This window comes from Leptopilina heterotoma, unplaced genomic scaffold (genome assembly GCF_015476425.1).
Source record: "Leptopilina heterotoma isolate Lh14 unplaced genomic scaffold, ASM1547642v1 Lhet_145, whole genome shotgun sequence".
Taxonomy (NCBI): domain Eukaryota; kingdom Metazoa; phylum Arthropoda; class Insecta; order Hymenoptera; family Figitidae; genus Leptopilina; species Leptopilina heterotoma.
Window position 1 is genome coordinate 286,327 of NW_025110863.1, and position 11,314 is coordinate 297,640.

The 11,314-nt window shown below is 25.3% G+C and overlaps 1 long non-coding RNA gene across 1 annotated transcript; it reads left to right on the top strand.

Annotated features, from left to right (window-relative positions):
* The first annotated feature begins 1,200 nt into the window (after nucleotides 1-1,200).
* On the top strand, nucleotides 1,201-4,634 carry LOC122498293. Its single transcript, XR_006301219.1, has 3 exons — nucleotides 1,201-1,362; nucleotides 3,313-3,372; nucleotides 4,517-4,634. It is a non-coding gene; the product is annotated as an uncharacterized LOC122498293 (long non-coding RNA).
* Nucleotides 4,635-11,314: the final 6,680 nt, after the last annotated feature.

Genomic DNA, 11,314 nt, shown 5'->3' on the forward strand with positions numbered 1-11,314 from the left:
TATATTCTAATATACATTTACTCTTTTGTATATGTGACCTGGACAGTGAAAAGGGACCTTACGTGCGAAAACAAGTTTTCGAGAAAACAGCAGTTAAAGTTTAACTTAGAAAAACCCTTGTAACGTTTTTAAATATGAATATTTTTTAATCAAGTTAGGCTTATTTTCTTAACCGTGGATCACAGTATCAAAATAAAAAACATACAAGTAATGAAATTTTTTTTTTAATAATTGTTTATATAAATTAATAACAAACTCCCCAAACATAGAAAAAATAATCTAAGTTTTCTAACTATCAACAATAAGTATAAATAAGTGACACATGTTTGTAAGGGTTTTCGAGGCCGCTTATTACGAATATGATGTTAAATTGACAATTTGACAGTTGACAGCTGTCAACTTCTCTAAAAAGTGATCGTTTTTTGTAAAAAAGACAGTAACACGGTTTTTGAGGTCGCTGATTACGAATATGATATCAAATTTGAATTTTAACTGTTGCCAGTTGTCAAAGAAACTGTCAACTTTTCTAAATAATAAAAAATTATCGTCTTCGTTATTTTAATTTGTATAATAACACAGAATCAGTTTTATCGTATTTTTACACTTGTTTCTTTTGACTTTAAAAAATTTTTTTTAAACTTCTAATCAACTTATGACTTTTTGGTTTTCACCATCTTAAAGAGCGTTTCAAACCCTATATCCGAATCAACAAAAAAGTAAAAAATGATTTTTTGACACGTAAGGTCCCTTTTCATAGACCAGGTCACATATAATATTTATTATTGTATGTTTTAAAGGTTCTAAATTTATATTATTTAATCACATAAATTACTGAAATAATTGTGAGAGTAGTTTCAAACTCGATTAGTAAAATAATATTTTTTGGATTTATAAAATTCTTTTTTTATTTATCTAAATATAGACATGACGAGTAAAAATAAAATACGTTAGAAAACGTATACCTTGTAACTTTGTAAAAAATAGAAGAAAATATATTTAATTTTTTTAAAGAAATGTTTTTTGACTGTGTTGAAATTTTTTGTCGAGAATTGTTTTTATAATTGAAAAAAAGTTGAAGGGAAATGAAATTGAATTTTTTCGAAATTTGTTACGGTACTGATTTTGTGGAACGATTTGAAACTGTGAATCACTATAAGGCGATAGGCTGGTTGCGCATGGCACTCCAGTTGCCGGCTGCACACGACAATCGGCAATGAGTAGGGGGAGATCAATATATTCAGAGCAATCTTGAATCTACGACAAGAAGTTTGTGACAGTTCGAAAGTAACACTACAAATAATTAATTTCTATTCAACAAATTAATCAAGATGCCTTCTCCCTGCGGTGATTCCAAATGCAAAGGTAAGAGTTTCGGTTCAAATAATAAGTATTCTGTACTTTTTATATTTAATATTATGCACGAACTGCATCATATGATGTCTATATTTTTACAATTGTTTTTGTAATGTTGAAAAATTCAGAAAAAATATTAATATTTTATTTGATATTGTAAAACTAGAAATAGTAAAATTTATGTTTGAGATGCTTTTGTCAACTTCCAATAACGATATGTTAACCATTTCACTTCTATACGTTTTATAGTATTTTTTCAATTAACAAATCGTATATTTATTGCTTTAATTTTATTCTGTAAACAATATTCTAGTTAACTTTGATTTCGAATTCTATTTTGAATATTACTAGATCAGTCTTGCTATACCTTGTAAATTGTTATATTTTTCAAAATGATTTTGACTAAATATGTTATAAATATTAAGATTATTTGTTGTTAAAATTGAAAATAACATTATTTTAAAATAATGATAATGTTGATAAATATAAAACAAGAAAATATCTAAACATGATTAATTCGAAAAAGTCTTTATATATGTTTGAAGGATTTAAATTATAATTATTAAAGCGCCTCTGTGACAGAATTAAAAAACTATTTTTTGAAATTAAATTAAATTAACGAAATAAATATTTTTCAATTTAATATTATGTTATGAAGATATATTGCATAATATTATGTGATTGTTGAGTTATGATCTGTAATAAGAAACGTTTAAGCGCATAATTTGATGATTCATGAAATGAAATTTTATATATTTTTTCCTTTTATTAAATTCTATTATTTTATAATAATGCGTGTCTTTAAATTTTATTTTTCACTATAAAGTTGACATTAATGCTTAAAATATTATTTATAATTTTTCTAAGATCATAAAAATGTATTCCATTAAATTAAAACATTTTTTTATGAATATGTAATAATATTACTAAAAATTGTAATTAAATAAGCAATTTAAACTGGAAGTTTATCAATAAGTTGTATTTTTAATTATAATTTTAATTGATCTACCTACATTGCCTGGAATTTTTATGTATTTGTGTCAATTTTTACTAGATATGTAGAAGTAATGTAAATTTTATTTTATATAAAAAGTAAAAGTTTTTAAGTCACATTACATACCTATTTTCTTTTTTGTGTAAATAATTTTGATTCATTGTCAGGTTGTTAATTTTATTCTTGAAATAATTAAATTCACGAAAACTATTTTCTATCTTTGCATATATTTAATATTTTTAATTATTTATTAATTTAAACTGTTAAATAATAGCGCTAATAATTAATTATTTAACTGCTCATTGTTATTTTATTTCATTTTTATTGTATTTATAAAATTACATTTCTACGGGATAACTTGTTAAATTTTACAGTTATATATGTACATATATATATATATATACACTTATGTTTAATATAATGTGAACTTATAGCCATAGTAGTCGAGAAAAATTTAATAATCCTTCTTTCCTCTTGTGTTTCCTTTCTTGAAGGGTTCTCATTTCATTCGACGATTTCTCAATATACAATCATTATTAGAAAATTCTTAAGGAAGAAAATTGAAAAAATTCTTCACATTTATTTTTTCAAAAATTTTCTCTTCAATTTCAAGAATCATTATTTCTTTATATGTATTAGTTGAATAAGAATGGAATTTAATAATATTAAAAATCGAAGAATTTAGACTGAAATATGTTTCTAGAATTTTAATTATTTTTCAATTAATTATTATAAATTCGTATTTTTGTATTTTAACCTACTTTATGTTACATAAATTTGATTTACAGTTCTACATTTGAAAAATAAAGAAATTTAGAAACAATTTTTAACAAAGTTATTATATAATTACCTAATTTTATAATTTTGTGAATTATTATTACGATTTAAAATATTCTTTACTGTAGTAAAGATTCAACATTAAAGAATTTTCTTTTAGTTTTATAACAAATTTTTTTATCTTGCAGACAAATGCGACGGTTGCAAATGTGGGGACAACTGCAAATGTTGTGATTCCGGAAAAGGAGGTAAATGAGAAAACAATCAAATTAATAAATTCCTGTAATAGAAAAAATTTCTGTTTACTAAAACACCAACGATAGTTTTGTTATTTTTATATGAAAATTAGAAAGTAAAAGAATAATTTTTATTTTAAAACTTTTTAAATATAAAGTATTAATTTAAATAGTTGATAATAAATATTATTAGATTATTGATTAAATTGTAAAGTATTAAATAAAAAATAAAATATTTTGTAGAGAAAGATCAAAAACGTTCAATAACTAAAACATTATATAGCAATATTAGCATTTTTTATTACTAAAAACTGAATTATTATTATCATCTGATTCTTTTTACTTTTAATTTTGTAAAGTCAATTTTTGATTTTAAGAAAAAAATAATGAATCATTTTAATGAGGATAGTTAATATATATCAGCTATCATGTTTCAATGTCATATCGTTTGTCCGAAAAATAGTTTACTTTTGAAACATTAAATTTTCTTTCTATTCTATTATGGATGAAACGACATTCTTATAATTGGTTATTTAATAAATAACAGTAGACAATACCACCTGGTAAATATTATGATTTGATAGAAATTCTCGTGAAATCATTTTGCAATTTTCTATAGAGAACCACTGCGCGCAATTTTTTTTCTGATCACGGTCAACGCCCGTTTCAGTATACGATAATTTGAAGTTGTTATAATTCTCTATACACATATGAAAGTAACATGAATGTAGATAGATGCTTTAGAACTTTTACATGAAAAAAGTTTTAAAAGACAATTATATAGATGCTATAATTTATATTTCTTGAAAATTGTACTTTGTTTCAAATAACTTTTTCATCATAAAAACATATATTTTCTTACTTTCTAAATTTTATCGTTTAATTTATTTTTATATGATTATTAGTATATTTATAATTATATTTTATTAATAAAATATTTATATTAATAAGAAATTCTGTATTAGGTTTCTTTTGTAAATAATAATAAAATTGTAATTGTTCAATTTATTTTTTATTAACAATTAATTATTAATATATTATAAGTAATCATTATTTATTACAGTTTAAATGATTCAACTGTTTTTATTTGTATATATCAATTAGATTATTATTGTTTTTGTCATTATTATTAACGATTATTATTTTCTGTTTACAGAAAAGTGCAACTGCAAAAGTGGAGGACAATGCACATGCAAACAAGGATCTTGCGAATGTTAATAATTTACGATAGAAAATATTTCACTTTCATTAAACAAATATTTTTTGAAACTCAATTTTATTGAAATTTAATGTTTCAACAATACTGAAATGTATAATTTATTTTTTATGGAACAGTTTTTTTATATTTTTCAATATAAATTAAAAGCAAAAGCAAAGCAAAATTGTTAAATAAAAATATAACTGGATATATAAAATATAACTTATATTTTTATTCAACAATATCGATTAATGCTTTTTGTTATTAAATGTTTCATTAAAGAAAAATTCAATTTTTTTTCTGTTTCATAAATCACAGTGGTGCAATAAATTAAATAGATATTTAATAATGTGTATTATAATTTACACCTTTATATTTTTTCATGAAATATTATAATTTTATTTTTAACTATTTTAAGAAAATATCATTCGAAAGTTATTAAAATTTTGAAAATGTTGCTTTTTGTGTTCTTCTGGTAATTAATATTAAGTTTTAATATATAATTTGTTATCTATTTTATAAATTCTATAACTTTAACTAAATATCTCGAGATAAAAAAAATAAAAATATAAGGAAAAGGATGATTTTCACCTACAAAGATAAAAAAATTTTAAATTGTAAGTGTGCCTTTTATTTAGGTATAGTTTATTTTTTTAGAAATTTATTTAAGAACAATTACCATCTTGGGTGATTCATTTAATTTTTATGCTATTAACTTTTAAGTTAAATTTAACTTAAAAGTCAAGAAAACAAAAGTATCTTTTTTCAGAAAAAATACCCAGGTGCGAATTTAGGTTGGCCGACAGAGTTTAAAGGTTAGCCCAAGGTTGGCCTAACTTTGGCAAGCGAAGTTTTGGTTGCCAGAGTTTGCCCAACTTTGGCAAGTACTAGTGCCCACAGTTGACCCGACTTTGCAAGCCAACCATTAAATGCAGAGTTTAACCAACCGTCGGGCCAACTTTGGCGACAAAGGTTGGCACAACTCATCCAAACGTAGTTTAAAAGACTTTCAGTTTCGGTTGGTCGAACTCTGGGCCACGGTTGGCCCGACGGTTGGCAAAACTTTGTCAAATGCAGTTTAAATGACTTAAACTTTCTTGGTTGGCCGAACTCTGGGCCACGGTTGGCCCGACGGTTGGCAAAACTATGTCAAATGCAGTTTAAATTACTTAAACTTTCTTGGTCGGCCGAACTCTGGGCCACGGTTGGCCCGACGGTTGGCAAAACTATGTCAAATGCAGTTTAAATGACTTAAACTTTCTTGGTTGGCCGAACTCTGGGCCACGGTTGGCCCGACGGTTGGCAAAACTATGTGAAACGCAGTTTAATTGACTTAAATTATTTTGGTCAAGCAAACTCTGGGCCACGGTTGGCCCGACTGTTGCAGCTTTAATATACATTTTGCGTTATGCACTCCCATATGAGCGTAGCGTAGTGGTCAGTGTATAAGTCTTCGGTGCGTTAGGTTAGGGGTTCGATCCCAGCGAGCGTTAGATATTTTCGAAAATGTATGTATGAGATTGTGTTTAATAATAAAAGGTAAAGGTTATATCTAATGTTTCCGCTAATAATAACCTGTTAATTGTTTAAATAATTTAGTTTTTTAATAATTTTTTACCTTTGGCTGTTGAAGTTGGCCAAACTTTGAAAATTGTGGTTGGCCCAACTTACGCATCTAAAGTTGTGCAAACTTTGGCGTCAGTCTTTGGACCAACCATTGAAATGTATAGTTGGCACAACATATGCATTGTAAGTTAGGCCAACTTCCTTATGAGTTGTCGGGCCAACCATCTTCGCCATTAGACGGCGAACTGTTATCATCTGTATGGTTGGCCCAACCTCTGGCACGAGAAGTTGGACCGACTTTGTAAAAGTTGGCCCAACTATAAGCCGACCAAAAAATCGCACCTGGGTAAGGGGCATTCTATATACTTGAAATGGACAACCTAAAACTTCTATATATTTCAAATTGTTATTGGATAGAAGAAAATCAGCTAAAATCATATATGATAACAAACGGCGTTGGTCCTAGTGAGAGTTTTAAATTTATACTTACACTGAAAAAATTTAAAGACAGATGCTGTCCTTGTAGATAGCGCTGCTTTTTTTACGCGTGACAGCAGTGCACTTCTATCAAAAGGAATGCAGTTACTCTTTTTAGGGTTAACTGCTAGCCCGAAAAAGTAGTGTTCTTAAATTCTCGAGAATTTAAGTTGGGGTAATTTCCCTACACGGAAAAAATAAGTTCAGCAGATTTTACGAAACTAATTTCGCACTAGCGGATATTTAAGATTCCTAGACGAAGTTTTTCAAAAACCCAGAAACTTTCACTACTTTAAGCAGAACAATTGTCGAGAAACTGCAACCAGTGTTGTAATTTATAAAACAAGCTTGAATGTAGAAATGTTTCGTATTTTCTGGTGAACATTTTATCAGAAAATGGTAAAAATGTTTCGTGCAATCTAAAAACGCGTGGTTTGAGTTTCCACTTCGCTGTCTATCGTGAATTCTCGAACACAAAGTTTCGTAAAATTCTATACGGGGTGTACCAAAAGTCGCGTTATAAATAGATATGTTGAAGCTTGTCTCGTCGCGTCGGTATTAACTTGTCTGCTTTATATAGATATAATATGTGGAAGGAAAAAGAGAACTGCTTTACCTGCCGGTAACATTTGGATAATTGTTTTCTTTTACGTATTTCACATTTCATTGTTCCAAATTCGTAACATTTTTTATGTGCTTTTGTAATCCAAACTTTTAATTATTATTAATTTCTTTTAACCCCTTCACTGTCAGTGGGCTCTATAGAGCCATAAAAATGTCGTGCCCTGTATGTCCATGAGCTCTATAGGGCCATCGAAAAAAAAGACATTTAAATGTTAACGAATCTGGCTAAAAATCCTTACTCGGGGGTTTTCGGGGCCGCTGAATCCAAATCCATTGTCGAAAATTCAAAATTCAAAATGGCGGCTTCAAAATGGCGCCCAAAAAAATTTTTAAGTTTACGAATCTGTCTGAAAATGCCTACTCGGGGGTTTTCGAAGTCGCTGATTCCAAATCCGTGGTCAAAAATTCAAAATTTAAAATTGCAGCTTTAAAAAGGCGACAAAAAAAAATTTTTAAATTAACGAATTCGTTAACTTTTCAATTTTTTTGGTCGATATTTTGAAGCCGCCATTTTGAATTTTGACTTTTCGACCACGGATTTTGAATCAGTAACCTCAAAAACATAAAATATGACAATATCATGATTTAAAAAAAAAAAAAATTTTTGAACACTTATGGCACAAAAATTTTATTTTCACTCGACTGTGAAGGGGTTAATTTACAGTCCAATAAATTTTATAGTTTATCATAATATTTACCGATGACAATATATATATATTAATTTCTCAAGTTTTAACTGTTATTACTTCAAATTTTAGACAATTTAATATAAACATTTTTTGAGTTTGAATTTAATTTTGAAAATTTTTTGTCAATTTATTTATAATTTAAAATTAAGAATAAAATTATTTTCTAAAAATTGAAAAATTTTATAGAGATTTTATAACTAATTATAATCAAAAAATGTTATTTTAAAAACCATAAAATATTTTGTATAACTTTTAAAAAAATGATTTTTTTAAAAATTAATATTCAGTATATTGACATTTCTCACAAGCGCAGTTTTAATCTCCTCAGTTAGTATATAACAGGGTTGGTCACGTTAGTGTATTTTTTTGGCGATATACAGCGCCGCTTGTGGCGGGGTCGGAACTAATTCGAATTTGAATGTGTTAGTTCATGTGATTTTTTTCAAATAAAAGATAAATAATACAATTAAAAATAATAAATGTTGTCAATTTCAAGTAAACTCAACAATTTTTCTGAAAGTTTCGTTTCTAATTAACTTAATAAACAATATTTTTAATGTTTTAAATATTATTAATTATATTAATATCATAATAATTAGAATATTACTAAGTTTAAGTAATAACAATAATTTCTTTTTTAAATTTAATTAATTAATATATTTGATTAATTAATTTAATAAATAGTAATTATTTGTTTAAATTTTGCTGCATTTTATAAAATAATGTGGAATAGGAATACACAAAATTCATTTACGATAATAATTTTTATATTTAATATAAAAACTTGTCTAAATACAAATTAACAATTATAATTATTATTAATAATAATTTCTATTTCAAGGAATATATTACAATATAGTACAAAATAAAATTTCTGAATATTTTTACAATAATCAATCCTTATTAATAAAATCAGACTTTTGTCTGTACATTGCATAGAATTCAAAATTTCTATTATATTCCTTCTTTTTACACTCTAAGGAATGCGAAAATACTATTAAGAAAATTATGTGTGTATGTGTATATGTGTGTATGTGTGTATGTGTGTATGTATGTCCGCAAATTTTCGACCGCGTATCACGGAAAAACGGTTCGATCGTTTGAAGTGAAACTTGGCAGTCTTTTAGGCATTAGCCTAACTTAAAATCCTAGCGATAGTAGATTAAAAAATATTAATATGGACGAAAGTTATGCCATTTTTTCAAAAATTCGAAAATTCGAAATTTTTAGTTTTTTCATATACTTTAGTGAATTGTACTTAAACTTGGTACAGGGTTAATTTTAGTGTTTCTTATGAAGATTTAATCGTCAGAATAATAAAATTTTGAATAACAAATAAAAAGTGTTAGATTTAAATATTGAAAAATTAAAAAGTTTAAAAATTGAAATTTTTTTGTAATTAATTTTTATACGGTTGTATTTCTTAGGTCAACAATAAAAATTTGTTGTTGAAATCATAAGTTTACTTTCTTAAAAGAATTCTATTAGGTCAGAATATTAACAATATCCATATAATTAATATGAGACTTTTGTCAGTATGTTGCACAGAATTCAAAATTGCTATTATATTTTATTAATTAATGATCAAAAAATGAAAAACTCAAATTTCATTCTGATGACTAAATTGTAATAAAAAATACTAAAATTAACCCTGTATAAAATTTAAGTAAAATTAATGACAATAATTATTTCAAAAGATAAATTTTGAATTTTAAAAATTTTGAAAATATATAGCACTAGCTGTCATGTCGTACCCGTCTTCGACGGGTTTTAGTTCCTACCAATACATTTAACAATGTTTCTACCAATCTGGAAAATCAAAAATACCCGGGATAAATTAATTAATAATTAATAATTAATAATTAATAATTAGTTAATTAATAATAATTAATAATTAGTTAATAATTAATTAATTAATAATTAGTTACCATTAGCTATTTCGGTAGTATAATTATACTATTTGAATAGTCTCCACCCTTTAGCAAAAAATCAAAAATTATGGAAAAATAGCAAAAATGCAAAAAAATGAATTTCTTAAAATTAAACATTTTTCCTTCTTTTTATGGCATTTAGCTTTATTATTTTTGTGCTCTTAAAAAATACTTTACTTATTCAATAGTCTCCACCCTTCGGTAAAAAATCTAAAATTATGGAAAATTATCAAAAATTCAAAAAACCGAATTTCTTAAAATTCAACATTTTTCCTTCTTTTTTATAGCATTTAGCTTTATTATTTTTGTGCTCTTAAAAAATACTTTACCTAATTTGTTATCTCCACCCTTCGGTAAAAAATCTAAAATTATGGAAAATTAGCAAAAATTCAAAAAACCGAATTTCTTAAAATTCAACATTTTTCCTTCTTTTTTATGGCATTTAGCTAATTATTTTTGTTTAATGTAGCAAATTTTTTACTTTACATACTGATCTTTAAATAAAAAACTTTAATAACTTTTCCTGAAAAGCTTGCTTAAAGATTAAAAATCACTATTTTCTTAGAAAAAAGTTGATCTAAAAAAACGAAAAAAAATTTCAAAATACATCTTTTTTAAAAATTTTATCGTAGAAATGGGTTGTATTTATCTGAAAAAGTTAGCTAAGGATAGTTTTTTCATTTATTTTACAAAAGATAAAAAATTTGCATTTTTTTGTTTTTTTGAATTTTTTGGAAAAATGTCATAACTTTTGTTCAAGTTAATATTTTTTGATCGGATAAGGCTATGATTGTAAGTTACTTTAATACCTAATAGACTGCCAAATTTCACTTTAATTGGTTGAACCGTTTTCAATTGATGCGCGAACAAAGTTTTGCATACAGACAGAGACAGACAGAAATTTTTTTTACATTTTTAGAATTCTAATGTCTCAAAACGAAAAAATATATAAAAATTTTCAAGTTTGGAGCAATGTACAGATAGTAATCTGATTTTATTAATATAGATAATGTTCGTTCACATTAATAACTTTTAGTTTACTATAGCTACAATAAAAAAAGTTATATGATTCAAGTAATTATAATTATTTGAAAAATAATATCTTATTTAAAAAGTTTTTATTTCGATCTAATAAGAATTTATTTCGTTTAAATAATTTTATTTAGTTGAATCAAATAAATCTTAATTGGATTAATTAAATAAATACTTGACTCTAATAAATAAATTTATTTAACACAAATCATTTCTAAATTTTATATTTTTTCATGGATTGCTTCTAAACTTTCTATAGTTGAGTATTACATGTTATTTAGTCACATTTTAGCATAATTTTTCAAAAATACTTTCTTATAACGAAGATGTAAGTATAAAAATGTTTTGAATATCAAAAAATTGAAAAAATTATAATTGATACCAATTGCTATGAAGCTTAATTCAGTAGTATTTGTGGGCTCTCTGATTTAACTTTT